At 37.3% G+C, this 21,512-nt stretch overlaps 1 pseudogene; it reads right to left on the minus strand.

Moving 5' to 3' along the window:
- Positions 1-19,403: 19,403 nt before the first annotated feature.
- LOC133082973 (ubiquitin carboxyl-terminal hydrolase 11-like) lies at positions 19,404-20,859 on the minus strand (annotated as a pseudogene).
- Positions 20,860-21,512: the final 653 nt, after the last annotated feature.

The raw sequence follows: 21,512 nt of genomic DNA on the forward strand, positions 1-21,512 counted from the left end.
AAAGACACAGACCTACTGGAGAATGGAGTTTAGGATATGGGGAGAAGGAAGGGTAAGTTGTGACAAAGTGAGAGAATGGCATGGACATATATACACTACCAAATCTAAAATAGATAGGTAGTGAGATGCAGCTGCATAGCCCAGGGAGATCAGCTCTGTGCTTTGTGACAACCTAGAGAGGTGGGATAGGGAGGGTGGGAGGGAGGGAGACGCAAGAGGGAAGAGATACGGGAACATATGTATATGTATAACTGATTCATTTTGTTATAAAGTAGAAACTAACACATCATTGTAAAGCAATTATACTCCATTAAAGATGTTTTAAAAAAAGACACAAAAATTATTACCAAGATCAAAATCAAGAAGCTTTCCTCTTTATTTTCTGCTAGGATTTTTATAGTCTTAGTGTATGTTTTAAACCACTTTAATTGATTTTTTTGTGTGGTATATGATAAGGGTCCAATTTCTTTCACCTTTTTCCTTTGTTGAAGGCTTATTTCTGGGCTTATTTCTAGGCTTTCTGTTCTATTCCATTGGTCCATTTGTCTGTCTTCATAGCAGTATCATTCGCTTCAATGACGATAGTTTTGTAATATATTCTTTTTTTGAATTTTGAATTTTATTTATTTTTTTATACAGCAGGTTTTATTAGTTATCCATTTTATACATATTAGTATATATATATATATGTCAATCCCAATCTCCCAAATATATTCTGAAATAAGAAAATATTACACTTCCAGCTTTGTTCTATTTCTCAGTATAGCTTTGGCTATTTGGGGTCTTTTGTGATTCCAAATGAATTTTAGAAATATGTTTTCTCTTTTTGCAAAAAATGCCTTTGTGTTTTGATAGGGATCAAACAGAATTTATACATCACTGTGCATAGTATGGATATTTTTATACAGTATTACTCCTCCAATACATGAACACAGACATCTTTACATTTATGGACATCTTCCTTAATTTCTTTTGTGAATATTTTTAGTGTAGGATTCTTTCAATATATTACTTAAATTTATCCTGAAGTATTTTATTATTTTTAATGCTATTGTAAATGGATACTACTTTCTAAATTTACTGTTTGGATAATTCATTGTTATTGTATACAAACATGACTAAATTTTGTATGTTGACTTTGTATCCTGAAATTTTACTGAATATGTTTATTGGTTCTAAGAGATTTTTGTCAGAGTCTTTAGGATTTTCTACATTTTAGATCAAATAATCTAAAACAGAGAAAATTTCTTCTCAGATTTGGAGGGCTTTCATCTTTTTCTTTCCTAATTGCTCTTGCAAAGACTTATATTACTGTACTGAATAGAAATGGCAAGTGTGGCCACCCCTGTCATTTCTGATATTAGAGGAGAGGCTGTCACTTTTCATCACTGAGTATGATGTTAACTGTGGCATTTATGATACTGAGAAACATTTCTTCTATACATAGTTTGTTGTGAGTTTTTACCAGGAAAGCATGTTGAATTCTGCCAAGTGCTCTCATCTGTTATGTTATTTTTAGCTGTCATTCCGTTATTGTGTTGTATCACATTAATTGACAGGTATGTTGAATCCCACACATAAATCTCATAGTGTATAAGACTTAACTGCTATTGAATTTGATTTGCTAGTGTTTTATTAAGGAATTTTGCATCTGTGTTCATCAGGGTCCATGGACTATAGTTTTCTTTACTGAAAAGAGAAATGGTCATCCACATTCATCAAGCCCAATGGATAAAAACAGAAGAATCAAAAGAAGTCTACAATGAGACACATTATACTCAAACTGTCAAAGACAAAGAGAATTTTGAAAGGAGCAAGAGAAAAGTGATTCATCATGTACAAAGCAGTTCCCATAATACTATCAGCACACTGTTCAGCAAAAACCTTACAGGCTAGAGGAGAGGGGATGACATATTCAGAGTGCTAGATAAACTACCATAAGTATACTATTCTCAGTAAACTGTCCTTTAAAAACAAAAGAAAGATAGACTTTCCCAAACAAACATAACCTGATAGAATTCATCACATTAGACCTAGCTTACAAGAAATGCTAAAGAAAGTTTTCAAGTTGAAATAAAAAGATGTTAATAGCAAAAAAAGCATATAAAACCATAATTCATTAAAAGGTAAATATATAGACAGAGAATACTGTAATAACATAATAGTGGTGTGTAAATCACTTTTAATTTCAGTGTAACATTAACAAACAAATGTATTAAAAGCAACTATAACACTAAAAATTGTTAATGATACACAATATAAAAACGTGTAAACTGTGATAGCAATAACACAACAGTAGGATGAGGAAATGTCAAATGTAGGGTTTTTTTTAATTCAATTGAAGTTAAACTATTATCAATTAAAATAGACTATTATAACTACAAGATGTTTTATGTAAACCTTATGGTAACTATCAATAAGATACCTATAGAAGAAACACAAAAGAAAAAGAAAAGGAGTCAAAAATTATCAACACCAAAAATCAATGAAACAGAAAAGAACACAGAATAAAGGAAAAGAAGGACAAAGGAACTACACGACAGATCAATTGTCAAACTGGCAATAGTAAGTTGTTACTGATCACTAATTATTTTCTATGTGAATGTCTTGAACTTCCCAATCTAAAGACATAGTGGCTAAGTGGATTTTAAAAACAAGACCAATTACATACTGTGTACAAGAGACTGACTTTAAATTTAGCAACACACATGGACTCAAAATAAAAGGATGGGAAAAGCCTTTAATGGATAAAGGAGAACATCACATAATGATAAAATGATCAATTCATAAAGAATATTTGACAATTACATATATCTCTAAAAATATAAAGTAAACATTGATAAAACTGAAGGGAGAAATACCAATACAATAATAGTGGGAAACTTTAATACACAACTTTTAACAATGAATAGAATGTCCATACAGAAAATAAGAGGAAACAGCATACTTGAACAACACTAAATGCCAAATGATATAAGTATACATACAAGATACAACCCAACAGCATCAGGAAACACATCCTTCTCAAGCACAAACAGAATATTCTCTAAGATAGATACATGTTACTTCACCAAAGAAGTCCAAATAAATATGAGACTAAAGTCATAGCAAGTATCTTTTCAAAGCACCATGGGAAAAAATGAGAAATAATAACAGAAGGGAAACTGGAAAATTCAAAAAATATGTGGAAATTAAACATCTCACCTCAAAACTACTAATAGGTGAAAGAAGAGCAAAAAAGGAAAATCAGATAACATTCTAAGTGAAAATAAAAATACATCAATTGAAGACATCAGTTGCTGAAGATGGCAGCATAGGTGGACATGGAGCTCACTTTCTCCCACAAATACATCAAAGTACATCTACATGTGGAATGATTCTCACAGAATATCTACTGAACACTGTCAAGAGACCTCAGACTGCTGAAAGGGCAAGAAAATCTTCACATAACTGGGTAGGAAAAAAAGAAATTGAGAAAGGAATCAGGAAGAGGCCTGTGTCCCTGGGAAGGATCTGTGAAAGAGGAAAGGTTTCTGCACCCTGAGAAACCTCCTCAATAGTAGGGGGGTCAGCCAGGACAGAAGAGAGCTTCAGAGACTCAGAGGAGAATGTAGCAGCTGCTGTGCAACAGCCAGAATGGAGGGAGAACTGCACATATGGTCAGTGCTGCCATCCCGTACTCCCCAGTCAGACACACGTCTGCCAGTGCTGGTAGGGGCTGGGTGTTGGAATATGGGCTTTGGAGATCACAGCCAGGGAGAGGACTGGGGTTGGCTGTGTGGAAACAGCTTGGTGGGCTGGAATCCATGCAACCACTACTGGGGGTGTGCGCAGAGGAAGCCAGGGCCTCCTGGGTGGTGACTCACCATTGTTGGGGTGTTGCACAAGGGAAGGGGTGGGACCTGGGTTGTGGTCTTTTTCCTTGTTGGTGAGCTCACAGAGGGCAGGACACTGCCTGCACGTCTCCAGAGGCAGTCGCAAGCTGCCATCACTGCCTGCCTGGATGCCAGAAGGGTTTGCAAGCCCACACCACCTCCCTCTTGGACCCCAGCAATGTTTGGGAGCCCCCTCCACTCCCATTGCATGCTCCAGGGGTGCACCTGAGCCTCCACCACCGCCAAGAATCCCGGAACTGGACATCACCTGCCACATCTGCAGACCCCTTATCAAGGGAATAATGACCAGCACACATTGAGGAAAGAAGTGACAGACATCCATACTAAAAACAGACCTCACACCAAATGTATTATATCCATACAAGCTACACAGGGATGGTCCCACATATAAATAACCCTCCAACACCACAGTAGATAATTGTTTCTCCTAAAATCACATAGTAAGAGAAATATAAGTAAAATGAAGGAGCAGATGAACTACTCCCAGATAAAGGACCAAGAGAATTTCCCTGAAAGAACAAACAATGCAACAGACCTCTTCAGTCTAATAGACACCAATTTATTTTCTAGAAGATAATGAAAATACTGAAGGAATTAAGAAAGGCTATCGACCAAAATGCAAAGTACTGTAAAAAGGAACTAGAAACTATAAAGAGGAACCAAGAAAGATTTTAAAACTCATTTGTAGACAAAAGCTGAGTTAAGGAAATGAATAGCAGAATGAATAATGCAGAAGAACAAGTAAGTGATCTGGTAGATAGAGTAACAGAAATCATCCTATCAGGACAGCAGACAGCAAGCCCAAACAAACAAACAAACTATATATATATATATATATATATATATATATATATATATATATATATACATATATATATATATATATATATATATATATATGAAAGCAATATAAGAGGCATATGGGATAATATAAAGTGTGGCAATCTACACATAATAGGGATTCCAGAAAGGGAAGAAAGACAAAAGGGTATCAAAAGTGTATTTGAAGAAATTATGGCTGAAAATTCCTCAAACCTAAAGAAGGAAACAGATATTCAGGTACAGGAAGCACAGAGAGTCCCAAACAAGGTGAACCCAAACAGACCTACACCAAGACATATTATAATCAAAATGATAAAACTTAAAGATAAAGAGGATTCTAAAGGCAGCAAGAGAAAAACAAAGAGTTAATAAAAAGGAAACCTCCATAAGGCTATCAGCCGATTTCTCTGCAGAAGCACTGCAGGCCAGAAGGGAGTGCAAGATATATTCGAAGTCCTTAATGGCAAAAATCCTTTGAATACTCTATTCCACAAGATTATCATTTATTTTTTTTAACATCTTTATTGGAATATAATTGCTTTACAATGGTGTGTTAGTTTCTGCTTTATAACAAAGTGAATCCGTTATACATATACATATGTTCCCATATCTCTTCCCTCTTGCGTCTCCCTCCCTCCCACCCTCCCTATCCCACCCCTCTCGGTGGTCACAAAGCACAGAGCTGATCTCCTTGTGCTATGCGATTGCTTCCCATTAGTTATCTATTTTAGGTTTGGTAGTGTATATATGTCCATGCCACTCTCTCACTTTGTCACATCTTACCCTTCCCCCTCCCCATATCCTCAAGTCCATTCTCTAGTAAGTCTGTGTCTTTATTCCTGTCTTACCACTAGGTTCTTCATGACCTTTTTTTTTCCCTTAGATTCCATATATATGTGTTAGCATACTGTATTTGTTTTTCTCTTTCTGACTTACTTCGCTCTGTATGACAGACTCTAGATCCATCCACCTCACTACAAATAACTCCATTTCGTTTCCTTTTATGACAGAGTAATATTCCATTGTATGTATGTGCCACATCTTCTTTATCCAGTCATCTGTCGATGGACACTTAGGTTGCTTCCATGTCCTGGCTATTGTAAATAGAGCTGCAATGAACATTTTGATACGTGACTCTTTTTGAATTATGGTTTTCTCAGGGTATATGCCCAGTAGTGGGATTGCTGGGTCGTATGGTAGTTCTATTTTTAGTTTTTTAAGGAACCTCCATACTGCTCTCCATAGTGGCTGTATCAATTTACATTCCCACCAACAGTGCAAGAATGTTCCCTTTTCTCCACGCCCTCTCCAGCATTTACTGTTTGTAGATTTTTTGATGATGGTCATTCTGACCGGTGTGAGATGATATCTCCTTGTAGTTTTGATTTGCATTTCTCTAATGATTAATGATGTTGAGCGTTCTTTCATGTGTTTGTTGGCAATCTGTATATCTTCTTTGGAGAAATGTCTATTTAGGTCTTCTGCCCATTTTTGGATTGGGTTGTTTGTTTTTTTGTTATTGAGCCTCATGAGCTGCTTGTAAATCTTGGAGATTAATCCTTTGTCAGTTGCTTCATTTGCAAATATTTTCTCCCATTCTGAGGGTTGTCTTTTGGTCTTGTTTCCTTTGCTGTGCAAAAGCTTTTAAGTTTCATTAGGTCCCATTTGTTTATTTTTGTTTTTATATCCATTTCTCTAGGTTCTGGGTCAAAAAGGATCTTGCTGTGATTTATGTCATAGAGTGTTCTGCCTATGTTTTCCTCTAAGAGTTTGATAGTGTCTGGCCTTACATTTAGGTCTTTAATCCATTTTGAGCTTATTTTTGTGTATGGTGTTAGGGAGTGTTCTAATTTCATACTTTAAGATTATCATTTAGAATAGAAGAAGAGATCAAGAATTTCTCAGATAAGCAAAAACTAAAAGAATACAACAATACTAAAGGAAAATACTATCCTAAAGGAAATATTGAAAGAACTTCTCTAAACAGAAAAGAAGTAATAATCTATAGGAAAGAAAAAAATCATGGTTGGAATATAAATCACTTAAATAGCCAGTACACAGATTTTTCAAAATCAAAACATTGCTGTAAAAGTGATAATAACCAGAATGAACAGCAAAAACATGAACAAGAAGTTGTAAAAAGGGACATCAAAAATCATAAAATGTTGGAGAGGAGAGTAAGAAACTGAATTTTTTTTCCTAGAATGTGTTTGAGCCTATTTGATTACCAGTCTAAGGCAAGTAGATCTAGGAAGGGGTTAATAGACTTGAAAAGCAGGTAACCACAAATCAAAAACATACAATAGAGTCACAAAAACCAAAAAGAAGAGAACATACATATAATACAAAAGAAAATAATCAAATCACAAAAGGAAAAAGGAAAACAAAGGGACAAAGAAGAAATATAAAAATCAATGGGAAAACAAGGTTTAAAATGGCAGTAAATACATATCTATGAATAATTACCTTAAATATCAATGGACTAAATGTTCCAAACAAAAGACACAGAGTGGCAGATTGGATGAAAACAAAAAATCTTACAATATGCTGCCTATAAAAGATCCATTTTAGGGCAAAGGACACTCATAGATTGAAAGTGAGTAAAGGGGAAGATATTTCATGCAAATGGAAATGACAAGAAAGCGAGGGTCACAATACTCATACCAGACAAAATAGACTTTAAAACAAAGACCATAAAGAAAGATAAAGAAGGACGCTACATAATGATAAAAGGATCAATACAAGAAGAGGATTTTACACACATCAACATATATGCACTTAATATAGAAGCACTCAGATACATAAAACAAATACTAACAGACATAAAGGGAGAAATTGACAGGACTACAATAAGAGTAGGAGACTTTAACACTCCACTCACATCAATGGACAGATCTTCTAGAGAAAGAATCAATAAAGCAACAGAGATCCTAAATGATACAACAGAACTGTTAGACTTACTTCATATTTTCAAGACATTACTTCCAAAAAAACCAGAACACACATTCTTTTCAAGTGCACATGGAACATTCTCTAGGATTGACCACATACTAAGGCACAAAACATGCCTTAAGAAATGTAAAAGTATAGAAATTATTTCAAGCACCTTTTCTGACTACAACAGCTTAAAACTAGAAATTAACCACAAGGGGGGTGGACAAGAAAAAAGCGATTATATGGAGACTCAACAGCATGCTACTAAAAAAAAAACCAGTAGGTCAACAATAAAATCAAAGGGGGAATTAAAAATTACCTTCATACAAATGACAATGAAAACCCAACCATACAAAATCTATGGGATGCAGCAAAAGCAGTTCTTAGAGGGAAGTTCATAGCGATACAGGCTTTAAGAAAAATCTCAAATAAACAACCTAACCTATCACTTAAAAGAATTAGAAAAAGAGGAACAAACAAAACTTAAAGGCAGGAAAAGGAAGGAAATAATAAAGATCAGAGAGGAGATAAATAAAATAGAGATTTTTTAAAAATAGAAAAAAATAAAACCAATAACTGCTTCTTCGAAAAGATAAACAAGATTGACAAACCACTGACCAGACTCACCAAGAAGAAAAGAGAGACAACCTAAATAAACAAAATAAGAAATGAAAAAGGAGACATAACAACTGATACAGCAGAAATAAAAAAGCCATAAGGGAATATTATGAACAATTCAACAACCTAGAAGAAATGAACAAGAAACATATCGACCACCAGAAATGAATCAAGAAGAAATAGATAATTTGAACAGACCAATCACTAAAACTGAAATACAATCTCTAATTTTAAAACTACCTACTAACAAAAGTCCAGGACCAGGTGGTTCAGAGACGAATCTACCAAACATACAAAGAAAAACTTATACCAATCTTTTTCAAACTCTTCCAAAAAATTGAAGAAGAGGGAACTCTCCCAAAGATATTCTATGAAGTTACCATCACCCTGATACCAAAACCAAAGACATCACCAAAAGAGAATTACAGACCAATATCTTTGATGAATATAGATGCAAAAATTCTCAACAAATATTAGCAAACCAAATCCAACAACACATAAAAAAGATCATACATCACGACCAAGTGGAATTCATCCCAAGTTCCCAAGGATAGTTCAACATGTGCAAATTAATCAATGTGATACCCACATCAATAAAATAGAAAATCATATGATCATCTCAATAGATGCAGAAAAATCATCTGACAAAATTCAACATCCATTCATGATAAAAAAAACTCTGACCAAAGTGGGTATAGAAAGAACATATCTCAAGATAATAAAAACTGACAAATCCACAGCAAATATAATACTCAATGGTGAAATGCTGAAAGCCTTCTCGCTAAAATCCGAAACAAGACAAAGTTGACCACTCTCACCACTTCTACACCTCTATTCAACATATTATTAGAAGTCCTAGACACAGCAATCAGAGAAGAAAAAGAAATAAAAGGTATTCAAAGTGGAAGGGAAGAGGTAAAACTGTCATTATATGAAGATGTTATGATACTATATATAGAAAACCCTAAAGACTCCACACAAAAACTACTAGAACTGATAAACAAATTCAGCAAGGTTTCAGGATACAAGATTAACATACAGAAATTTGTTGCATTTTTTTACACCAACAATGAAATATCAGAAAGGGAATGTTAAAAAAAAAAAAACCTTTTAAAATTGTACTTGCAAAAATAAAATACTTAGGAATAAACTTCACCAAGGTGGCAAAAGACTTATATGCTGAGAACTATAAAACATGAATAAAGGAAACTGAAGATGATTCAAAGAAATGGAAAGATATCCAATGCTCTTGGATTGGAAGAATTAATATTGTTAAAATGGCCATACAACCCAAAGCAATCTACAGATTCAATGTGATTCCTATCAAATTATCCATGACATTTTTCACAGAAGTAGAACAAATTATCCAAAAATTCATTTGGAACAATTAAAGATTCAGAAATGCCAAAGAAATCCTGAGGAAAAAGAAATAAGCAGAGGCATAACACTCCCAGACGTCAGAAAATACTACAAAGCTACAGTAAACAAAACAGTGTGGCACAAAAACAGCCATATGGATCAACGGAACAGAACAGAGAGCCCAGAAATAAATCCACACACCTACAGTCAATTAATCTTCAAAAAAGAAGGCAAGAATATAAAATGAGAAAAGACAGTCACTTCAGCAAGTGGTGTTGGGAAAGTTGGACAGCTGCATCTAAATCAACAAAGATAGAACACACCCTAACATGACGCACAAAAATAAACTTAAATGGCTTGAAGAAAAAAATTGGCTTAAAGACTTAAACATAAGACATAACACCATAAAACTCCTAAAACAGATCAAAGGCAAAACATTCTCTGACATAAATCATACCAATGTTTTCTTAGGTCAGTCTCCCAAGGCAACAGAAATAAAAGGAAAAAAAAATAAGCAAATGGGATTTAATCAAACTTGTAAGTTTTGCACAGCAAAGGATACCATAAACAAAACAAAAAAGCCAACCTACAGACTGGGAGAAAATATCTGCAAATGATGCAACCAACAAGGGCTTAATACCCAAAATATACAAACAGCTCATACAACTCAACAACAAAAAAACAAACAACTCAATCGAAAAATGGGCAGAAGACCTAAATAGATATTTCTCCAAAGAAGACATACAGGTGGGCAGTAGGCACATGAAAAGATGCTCAACATCACTAATCATTAGAGAATTGCAAATCAAAATAACAAGGAGGTATCACCTCAGGCCAGCAGAATGACCATCATTTAAAAGTCTCAAATAATAAATGCTGGAGAGAGTGTGTAGAAAAGGGAATCTCTGAACACTGTTGGTGGGAATGTAAATTGGTGCAGTCACTATGGAGAACAGTATGGTGATTCCTTAAAAAACAAAAAATAGAGCTACCACATGATCCAGAAATCCCACTCCTGGGCAAATATCCAATGAAAATAAAAACAGGCTCTCAAAAGAGATATATGCCCTCCTGTGTTCACTGAACTATTCAAAATAGTTAAGACACAAAACAACCTAATTGACTGCCAGCCGACAAATGGATAACAATGTATTGTGTGTGTCTGTGTGAATATATGTATATTATTTATCCATGAAAAAGAAGGTAATCCTGCGGTTTGTGACAACTTAGATGAATTTTGAGGGTAATATGCTAACTAAGTAAGGCAGAGTTAGACATATACTAAATAAGATCATTTGTGGGTGGAAAACATTGACTTCATAGAAACAAAGAGTAGAATGATGGTTACCAGGGGTTGGGGGTTAAAGAAAAGAGGGTACCATGTTTGTCAAATGGTACAAATTTCCAGTTAGAACATGAATAAACACTGGGATCTAATGTACAGCACAATGATTATATTAAAAGTACTGTATTATATATTTGATAGTTGCTAAGATAGTAGATGATAAATTTTCCCACCACAGAAAGAAATAAAAATTATGTGACATGACAAAAGAATTAACTAACACTATGGTGGTAATCACTTTGCAAATCAACACATTGTACACCTTAAATTTACAGAATGGTATATGTAAATTAACACTCAATAAAGTTAAAAAATTAAACAGTATATAAACAAGGCATACTTCATTTTATTGCACTTCACTTTTTGCACTTCACAAATACTCTGTTTTTACAAATAGATCAAGTCTATCAGCACCATTTTTTTCACTTAATGTCTCTGTGTCATATTTTGGTAATCTCACAAACTTTCAAACTTTGCCATTATTTTTATATTTTTTATGATCTGTAATCGGTGATCTTTCATGTTACTATTGCAAAAGATTATGACTCACTGAAGACTTGAATGATGGCTAGCATTTTTAAGCAATAAAGCATTTTTTATTGATAGTTTATTTTATTGATAGTTATGTTAATAAGCTTGATTTTGGTGATTATTTCACAGCATATGTATCTAATCTAATCAACTAATTGCACACCTTAAATATATACACTTGTTAATTGCCAAATATTCCTGACTTAAAAAAAAAAAGAAAAAGACCTTCAGTTAGTTACCAGTTGGAACTTAGAAAAATACACTTTCTTATTCAAAAAACACTTAGCACAGTATCTGGTACATAGCTGGTGCTCAGTACGTCTCAGAAGTAGTTCTAAATAAATGGTTTATACAAAGCTAGATCTAAGTGGTATACAATAAAAATATAAAAGATAATGCAGACACCATGGAGTGAGTCTCTTTTTATACACAGATAGAGGAAACATGTTTAAAGAAAATACACTGTTAAGCCCCTGAAACTATCCCTCAGGTCATGAATAATGGGAAAACACAAATATAATTTGCCAAATATAAAAATCATTATCTTTAACATTAATGTTAAAAAATGAACAGAGTCCCCATTTTCTTTCCCTGTGGGGTGCTGATGGAAACAGTAACCATAAGTGAATCTGGAATGACTTCTAGGGGCACCTGACATGCATGAGAGGGTGGCAGGGAGTGGGGTGAGAGTAGAAGTGGAGGAAAAGATGGTGGACTCACAGAGAAACATGATGGAGTTGGTTTTTCTCCCCATGTGGAAGGGACCAAGGCCCCTTATTACATAACTATGAACTCAGAACAAGGTAATAACCCATGAGAAGAGGGTGCTTTGGAGCCAGCTGAGCCAGAAGCACCGTTTTGTGTCTTGTCATGGATAGAAGAGGATATAAGCTTCTTTGGATTGCAAAAATGAGTTCATGTGTTTTAAGTTGAAAGAAGGAAGTATGCGTGTTCATGCAGGGACAGTGGTTGTACCGCTACCTAACTCAGCGACAGGTAAAACACTGCTACCATTAAAGTAATACCATTGACCACTATCTCTGTTGTGGACAAATGTTGCACCTGGAAGCTGTCCACTCACCCAGTACCCGCTGGTCCACATCCTTAGCCACCAACTAGAAATATCCTCACTTCCCTTTAGGGACACCCCTTGCTCAGAAATTGACACAATGTCCATCACAAAGACCCCCATAATTGTTTAAAACTGTAAGGACGTCATATCTGTAAAGCACTGAATCCAACTTTCTCTATGCTTTGATGACATACTGAGAAAAGTCCAGATCTCTATGGGTGAGGAGAAGGTTAGAACTGGTGCCATCATAATCACCACCTACCTTCCCCCTGACCCCAGACCAGACAGGAAACTCCACAAGGGTATACAGTTTCTTGCAGACATTTGTGTAGGAAAAGAACTTCAGGTGGATAATAGGGTTTCAGGCACCATTAACAGGTCCAGCTTATATTGGTTGCAGTAGGGCAGTATTTACAAACAGGACCTGAATCAGTCAACAATACATTTTCTGATTGTTCTCTTTTTACTGTTGTTTTTCATTGTCTAGTCCGTAGAGATGCTGGTCTTACTTTCAGCCTGTCAATTATGTTTGTGTTTCTGTTCTAGAGATGCTAGTTTTATTTTAGGGCCTGCCTTTGCCCCTTTAATTTACCTATCTTTCTATTTTTTATTCCTTCATTCACCTCTCTTGTACTTCCTGTTTTACTCTTTTGATATTTTCTATATCTAGTCTATGAAAATGTTCGCCTTATTTTTAAGACTGGCTTGTTTTTCTGGCTCTCTATTTGCTTACTATGCAAATATCTACTGAATGCTGACTACAGCCCAACAGTACTATAAGCAATGAGAGAAACACAGATACACTTAAAGATATGCTTAAAGAACTCAATCTTGAAGAAGTTTACTCTCTAATTGAGAGAACAAATAGTAACTACAAGGGGTCATATGACATGACATCAAGTGATAGTACTCATCTAAAAAGTAAAAAGCCGGGTTTCCCTGGTGGCACAGTGGTTAAGAATCTGCCTGCCAATGAAGAGGACAAGGGTTTCGAGCCCTGGTCCAGGAAGATCCCACATTCTGCAGAGCAACTAAGCCCGTGCACCACAACTATTGAGCCTGAGCTCTAGAGCCCATGAGCCACAACTACTGAGCCTGTGCACCTAGAGTCCATGCTTCACAACAAGAGAAGCTACAGCAGTGAGAAGCCCGTACACCACAACAAAGAGTAACCCCGCTCACTGCAACTAGAGAAAGCCCACGTGCAGCAATGAAGACCCAATGCAGCCAAAAATAAATAAATAAAATAAATAAATTTATTTTTAAAAATAAAGTAAAAAGCCAAGAAACTGAACAGAAAACAAAGATGGACAAGTCAGAGTATTTATTTATAGTAGTAAGGAAGATCTCTTTCAGAAAATAACCCATGAGCAGAAGGTAACCTGAGCAAAGAAGGGGAGAAATAAACTTTGCAGACATCAGGAAGAAGACATTTTCTGGCAGAAATAAACTACACAAAATTCTGAGGTTGGAACACAACTGAGGTGTTGAAGTCCATGAAGCAGACGCGATTTGAGGGGAAGAGCAGCACGTATTTGAAGAGGTATCAAAGACCTGACTGTAAAGTCCCAAAGGCTCTATGCATGCTTCTCACCAGAGAGTCTCTTTCTCTAGAGTCTCCGCAGTAGTGAAGATTTCAATACACTCATGTATACACACCAGAGACTTCTTCAAGACACACCCGATAGAGTCATGCTTCACATAGCTCTAGAGTTAGGTGAACAGATAGCTAAGTGTAAGAAGGGGTGAGTAAACAGCAAGTCAAGAATGATGGACAAATGCCAAGTGTTAAGAGCATGGACTCCAACATCAGATTGCCTGGGTTGAATCAAACCCTGTTACTTAGCGGTTCTGTGCTGCTGGGTAAGTTATTTAACCTCTTTGTATCTCAGTTTCCTCATTTTCAAACAGGGAATAATAATGACTATGCATCACTGGGTTCTTGTGAAGATGAAAAGTTAATGTTTGTAAAGTCTCGGAACAGCGACTACTTAGAATATAGTGGGTTTAATATACAATGTATATTCAACATAGTTGTGGAAGTTTTAGCCACAGCAATCACAGAAGAAAAAGAAATAAAAGGAATCCAAATCAGAAAAGAAGAAGTAAAGCTGTCACTGTTTGCAGATGACATGATACTATACATAGAGAATCCTAAAGATGCTACCAGAAAACTACTAGAGCTAAAATTAATGCACAGAAATCTCTTGCATTCCTTTACACTGATGATGAAAAATCTGAAAGTGAAATTAAGAAAACACTCCCGTTTACCATTGCAACAAAAAGAATAAAATATCTAGGAATAAACCTACCTAAGGAGACAAAAGACCTGTATGCAGAAAATTGTAATACACTGATGAAAGAAACTAAGGATGATACAGGTAGATGGAGAGATATACCATGTTCCTGGATTGGAAGAATCAACATTGTGAAAATGACTCTACTACCCAAAGCAATCTACAGATTCAATGCAATCCCGAGAAAACTACCACTGGTCTTTTTCACAGAACTAGACCAAAAAATTTCACAATTTGTTTGGAAACACAAGAGACCCCAAATAACCAAAGCAATCTTGAGAACGAAAAATGGAGCTGGAGGAATCAAGCTCCCTGACTTCAGACTATACTACAAAGCTACAGTAATCAAGACAGTATGGTACTGGCACGAAAACAGAAACATAGATCAATGGAACAGGATAAAAAGCCCAGAGATAAACCCACGTACATATGGTCACCTTATCTTTGATAAAGGAGGCAAGGATATACAGTGGAGAAAAGACAGTGTCCTCAATAAGTGGTGCTGGGAAAACTGGACAGGTACATGTAAAAGTATGAAATTAGAACACTCCCTAACACCATACACAAAAATAAACTCAAAATGGATTAAAGACCTAAATGTAAGGCCAGACACTATCAAACTCTTAGAGGAAAACACAGGCAGAACACTCTATGACATAAATCACAGCAAGATCCTTTTTGACCCACCTCCTAGAGAAATGGATATAAAAACAAAAATAAACAAATGGGACCTAATGAAACCTAAAGCTTTTGCACACCAAAGGAAACCATAAACAAGGCCAAAAGACAACGCTCAGAATGGGAGAAAATATTTGCAAATGAAGCAACTGACAAAGGATTCATCTCCAAAATTTACAAGCAGCTCATGCGGCTCAATAACAACAAAAAAAACCCAATCCTAAAATGGGCAGAAGACCTAAATAGACATTTCTCCAAAGAAGATATACAGATTGCCAACAAACACATGAAAGAATGCTCAACATCATTAACCATTAGAGAAATGCAAATCAAAATTACAATGAGATATCATCTCACACCGGTCAGAATGGCCATTATCAAAAAATCTACAAACAATAAATGTTGGAGAGGGCATGGAGAAAAGGGAACACTCTTGCACTGTTGGTGGGAATGTAAATTGATACAGCCACTATGGAGAGCAGTATGGAGGTTCCTTAAAAAACTAAAAATAGAACTACCATACGACCCAGCAATCCCACTACTGGGCATATACCCTGAGAAAACCATAATTCAAAAAGGGTCATGTACCAAAATGTTCATTACAGCTCTATTTACAATTGCCAGGACATGGATGCAACCTAAGTGTCCATCATCGAATGAATGGATAAAGAAGATGTGGCACATACATACAATGGAATATTACTCAGTCATAAAAAGAAATGAAATGGAGTTATTTGTAGTGAGGTGGATGGAGTTAGAGTCTGTCATACAGAGCGAAGTAAGTCAGAAAGAGAAAAACAAATACAGTATGCTAACACATATATATGGAATCTAAGGAGAAAAAAAAAAGTCATGAAGAACCTAGTGGCAAGACCGGAATAAAGACACAGACCTACTAGAGAATGGACTTGAGGATATGGGGAGGCGGAAGGGTAAGCTGGGACAAAGTGAGAGAGTGGCATGGACATATATACACTACCAAACGTAAAATAGATAGCTAGTGGGAAGCAACCACATAGCACAGGGAGATCAGCTTTGTGCTTTGTGACCACCTAGAGGGGTGGGATAGGGAGGGCGGGAGGGAGGGAAATGCAAGAGGGAAGAGATATGGGAACATATGTATGTGTATAGCTGATTCACTTTGTTATAAAGCAGAAACTAACACACCATTGTAAAGCAGTTATACTCCAATATAGATGTTAAAATATATATATATATATATATACAATGTAGCATTGTTATTGCTTCTGTTATTGCTGCTGCTGCTGCTGCTACTACTCCGTCCTATAGATATACTGAACATTACAATAAGATAAAGAGAAAAGTCTCCAGATTTCGAGGGAAAACTTCCTAACCGTCCCTCCCACTCTCTTCCAACATATAGTCACAAGAGACACTCCATCTTTCCTGCAAAAGATACATAAAAAACTGCAGCCCTGAGAATTCTCAAATGGGTAATCAGGTTTCAAGGCTGTACTGAACCTGGACTCTATCTCTCCCTATTCACAGCTGGAGTAGTTAAGGGAGCCAAGCATAAGAAGAGTTGGGGGAGCATAATGTGAACATATACCCCCAAATTACTAGAATCTTGTTTACCTCAGCCTCCATCGTGTCATAGAAACTCTCCTTCATCTCTGGCTCCCAGTTGATGGCAATGTACAGCTGGGCAGGGACAAGCGTAGATGGTCAATCTTTTCTGCTCCCAAGAAAGCCTCCTACCCAGGTTCCCTATCCTGGTGGCTCATACGTGAAGGAGACACTATGGATATCCTTGCTGAAGGCTGACTAGTTGCTAGTCCCACTGGAATTCACTGTCTTTAGGGTATAGAAGCTTGCCCTGTTGTTCCTCTGTGAGCTGAGCCTAGTGAGCTGTCTGAGAGAGTGTGGCTCCCACCTAACACCCTGGATTGGTCTTTGTTCTTGCCCATGTTCTTGGGGACTACTTTCATCTGCTTTCCCTGCCATAGAGATGTTGTCTTTATCCTCTGTGTCTCCTGGGACAGGGTAGAATTTCAAAGACAGAAAGAATGATGCAAGCCTTAATGGGCTGAGCTGAAATGTATATCTGAGGAATCCTATGTTGATTAGACGTTCCCCATACCCTCAATTCCTGACCTACCTGCCCCTCTGCTCCTCACTGTCATTCAGACCATGATACTATATGTACAGGCCCTCATCCTTGTGTGTCCTCTCTCCCTCCTCTACTTTACCTTTCTCATCTAAGTTGGGTCTGATCACGTAGTACCCATCAGTGGAGAAGAGGAGATATCTGAGGCAGGAACACAAGGCAGTGAAAGGCAGAGCCCATGATTTTACTTTTTAATGGAAAGCCACTGGTGACACCACACATAATCAGTTCTTAATTAGGAGAAAGTCTGAGGAGGTGACATAAATATATGGTAGGTGAGCATGACTGCTCACTATCCAGTGACTGGATAGTGTAGGATCTTGTGTGCCACAAGAATTTAGATTTTAAGTATGATAAGAAGCTAATGGTAAACAAACATCTGTAAACTTCTCAGTACATTTAAGTACAGAATGAGGCACGACAGTTTAATGTATACTTAGTAGCCAGAAAATGTACTGCTTTGTTAGCCACGAAAAAGACTTTAGATTTTAAGTGTTATGAAAGTCTATTGGTGAAAACACAAATAATCATGCCTATCCAAGGACAAGACAACTAAGCACAAGATGAAAATTTCTGTATTTTGTCTGTTTTGTTCACCTCTGCATCACCACCACCTAAGTGGGGCAGTTGTGCAGCCAGAGGTTTTGAGGAAGAAAAAAACTAAAAGATCCCTTATGGCTATGTTGTTTGAGTTGTCTTTTGGATGTTGAAAAGTATCAAATAAACAGTTATATACCCAGGATTGAATTCAGATCTCATTTCTCCCTTCCCCTCAAGAAGGACACAATCATGAGAGCTGATGTAGCAGGATGTAATACAACGCATCTCAGGTGAGCTGCTGTCGGGGCACTTACACCAGGAGTAGTTGCCCAAAGAGCATTAGATCATTGTAAAAGTATGGTCCTGGGCTGGGGTAAGTTCCCACAGTTAGAGAGGAAGTACAATGCCCTCTCCTGTGCTCTGATTGTCCTAACCCTACTTGATACGTTATGTCTGTGGGGGGAAAGGAGAAGGGATATCAGGTCAGGTCTGATCAGGGCATCCAAAGAAAAATTCTGTGGTCCTGCCATAACTATTTCACACTCTCACTCCTTAGAGCTTGAAAGTATTTTTAAAGGGCCTGAAAATTCACCAAGTGTTTTCTGCCTTACCAAGTGCTGGATAACTTATACAGCACTTTAGTTTTTACCTGATCTTCCTAAACAGTATTTTGGCATGACCAAACTGCTGGAGAAAATTGTAATTTATTTTTGAAAATGCACAATTTACAAATAACTTTCTATTTGAACTTTTGCTTACCCTCAAATTTCTTTTTCTGAAAACTCTTCTTTTCTGAAATTTTTATAATTCCCAGTGATTTTTGACTTAGTGTTTTCCATTTTTAAAAATACCTTCTATTTTTGATGATTATAAATAAATAAGAAGGTCAGGTTAACATCTGGTACAGGAGACAGTTAGTAGGTGCTAAATAAAATATATAAAAACCAGCAATTTCACTCTCACAACAAGAAGAAAACATCAAGGACACTCAGTGTAAAGTTCTGTCATCCTCTATCTCACTGAATTAGTGGCACTAAGTTCCCTGCCTTGTTGAGGAATACTGTACTGGAAAGTGCCAGGTGAATAGCTGGGGTAAGGAAAAAGAAAAGATGGCCTAGCTGGGGGTCAGGTAAAAAGAGGCAGAGGAGGTCTTTTGGTCCATTGCTCACAAGAATATGTCTCCTCAGTGTAGAGCCCCTCTCCTATATATCTTGTAAAAGTGATGTCAGAAGACATAGGCAATCGTCATCTGGGGAGGAGATGCATGTAGCAAGTGGATCAATCTGCAATGTCTCCCCATGTCCTTCTGTCTCCCTTACCCTGAGTCCTACTCTTTCTCCGTCACAAAGCCTCACCCTGTCTGGCACAACACCTGTGTGTGTGGACAAAGTCACACAGATTAAAGATTTTTCCTTCCTTGGGGACCATGAGCCAGGGCTTAGAAAGAAATTACATCCAGAAAAGATCAGAAAGGCAAGTGCTAAATTAATGCAGGGAACCTTGAGGTATGGCAGAGTAATCATACTCTGACTATATGTCCCACATTCTCATTCCTCCCATACCTGCTCTGGTTTGCTGTGGGGATCCATGGAGACCAAGAAGACCTCCGTCACCCTCTCATGGCTGATCGGTAGTGGGACACTGAAGTAGCAGAAGGTGTTGAAGGTTACAGATATGTGGCTCCAATCAGAGCACACTAGTGTAGATCTGAAGACACCCTGGAAAGTGCCACAATCACAGAATCATTCTGCTCCTTGTGGTTCTGCCAGGTCTCCTGAGCAACCTCTTGTTCACAATCATGCTAGGGAGATATAGGAAGGTGAAGTTGTTTTCTGGGGCAAGTATGGATGCACATGTGGTTAGAGATGCCAATAAAGTCAAAAGGTAGAGTTACTTGGGTATCTGTAGACTGTGTTCACTGTCGAGGTTGGAGATTACTTTGGGCAGAACACTGGGCTGGGGTTAACTCTGGGCTAGAAATGGGGGCAAATATGGTGTTAGAGCTAACGTTGAGACTGAGGTTGAATTTTAGGTCACGGTGGAGAGAACATTAACAGAAAATAGTGCATTTGTTGGATCCCAGGGAGACCAAAGAAACCCTGAAACAGATGTCCAGTGGCTTTAATGAGGCTCTCAGAACTGAGGGTCTTTCAGGAGCAAACTATCCTGAATGGCATCACACAGCATTACATGTTCTATCTTCTTCACCCGACTGAGATCCTCACACACAAATCAAGGATGAACTACAGCAGCTCCTGCAAGTCATGTTGCTGGTAGCCTGGAAACTGAGATACAATGTGGGAGACATTGGTCTAGGAAGAGGGATAGCATATCACAAAGGGAGAGGGAGTTAGGAGAGCCAAGAGAAATGTATGCATGACAAGAGGGAAGTGTTCAAGGTAAAGTCATACCTTGAATATACAGGACAGAATAGAATGATGGTGCCCAGAACATGCCTGCTTCACCAGCTCTGCATAGACCTCTGCAATCTCACCCTTCATACCCAGTAGGTGGCAGAAGTGGAGCTCCTCCAGGTAGTGGTTGATGAAGTAGTCAGTAAGCTGTGACACACTGGTGATGAACTGCAGGAGGCAAGCGCCAGGTGAATAAGGCAGATAAGAGGAGAGTAAAGGTGACATGATGGGACATGCTAAGTAAGTAGGGAGAACAAAAGAAGAAAAGGGGTAAGAGATGAAGGAGAGAAGATATTAATATTTCAGAAGAAGGAAGAATGTGGTAGCAAAGGAGAGAAGAGAAGGAAAAACAGATGATGAGCAGTGGGAGAGAGTATTGATATTTCAGGTGGATGGAGTGATGGGTAAAGAAGAAATGTGGGCAGGTCATTTCAGAATTGTGGGATCCTAGCAGTCCACCTAGTACCCTAGCTCTGTCCCTAAAACTCCAGCTCTTTGAAGAACACTCCAGCCGCTGGGTGCCAAACCAGCCCTAATTCACTAGGGACTGCTTCTGAGCAGTGTGAAACAGGTCTGTGGAGAGTGACAGAGCTCATTCAAGGTCTTCCTGGGACCCAGAATAATTGACCTATCTCAGCAACAGACTCCTAACTCTTCCCCACTACCTTACATACTTGTTCAATATCTAAATTAGGTTATTGTGTCCCCAATCAATCTTCAACTGACTAATCTATATTTAGAAGTTGAGGCCACTTGGATCTCCATAGTCCTGTGAAACAATTTAACCACCAGTATGCAGTTTACATGCCCTTCGGACTCTGGAACGTAGCTTTTATGGGTTGAATTATGTCCACAAAAAAAAAAACATATGTGAAGTC

Source organism: Eubalaena glacialis, unplaced genomic scaffold, assembly GCF_028564815.1.
Source record: "Eubalaena glacialis isolate mEubGla1 unplaced genomic scaffold, mEubGla1.1.hap2.+ XY H_2, whole genome shotgun sequence".
Taxonomy (NCBI): domain Eukaryota; kingdom Metazoa; phylum Chordata; class Mammalia; order Artiodactyla; family Balaenidae; genus Eubalaena; species Eubalaena glacialis.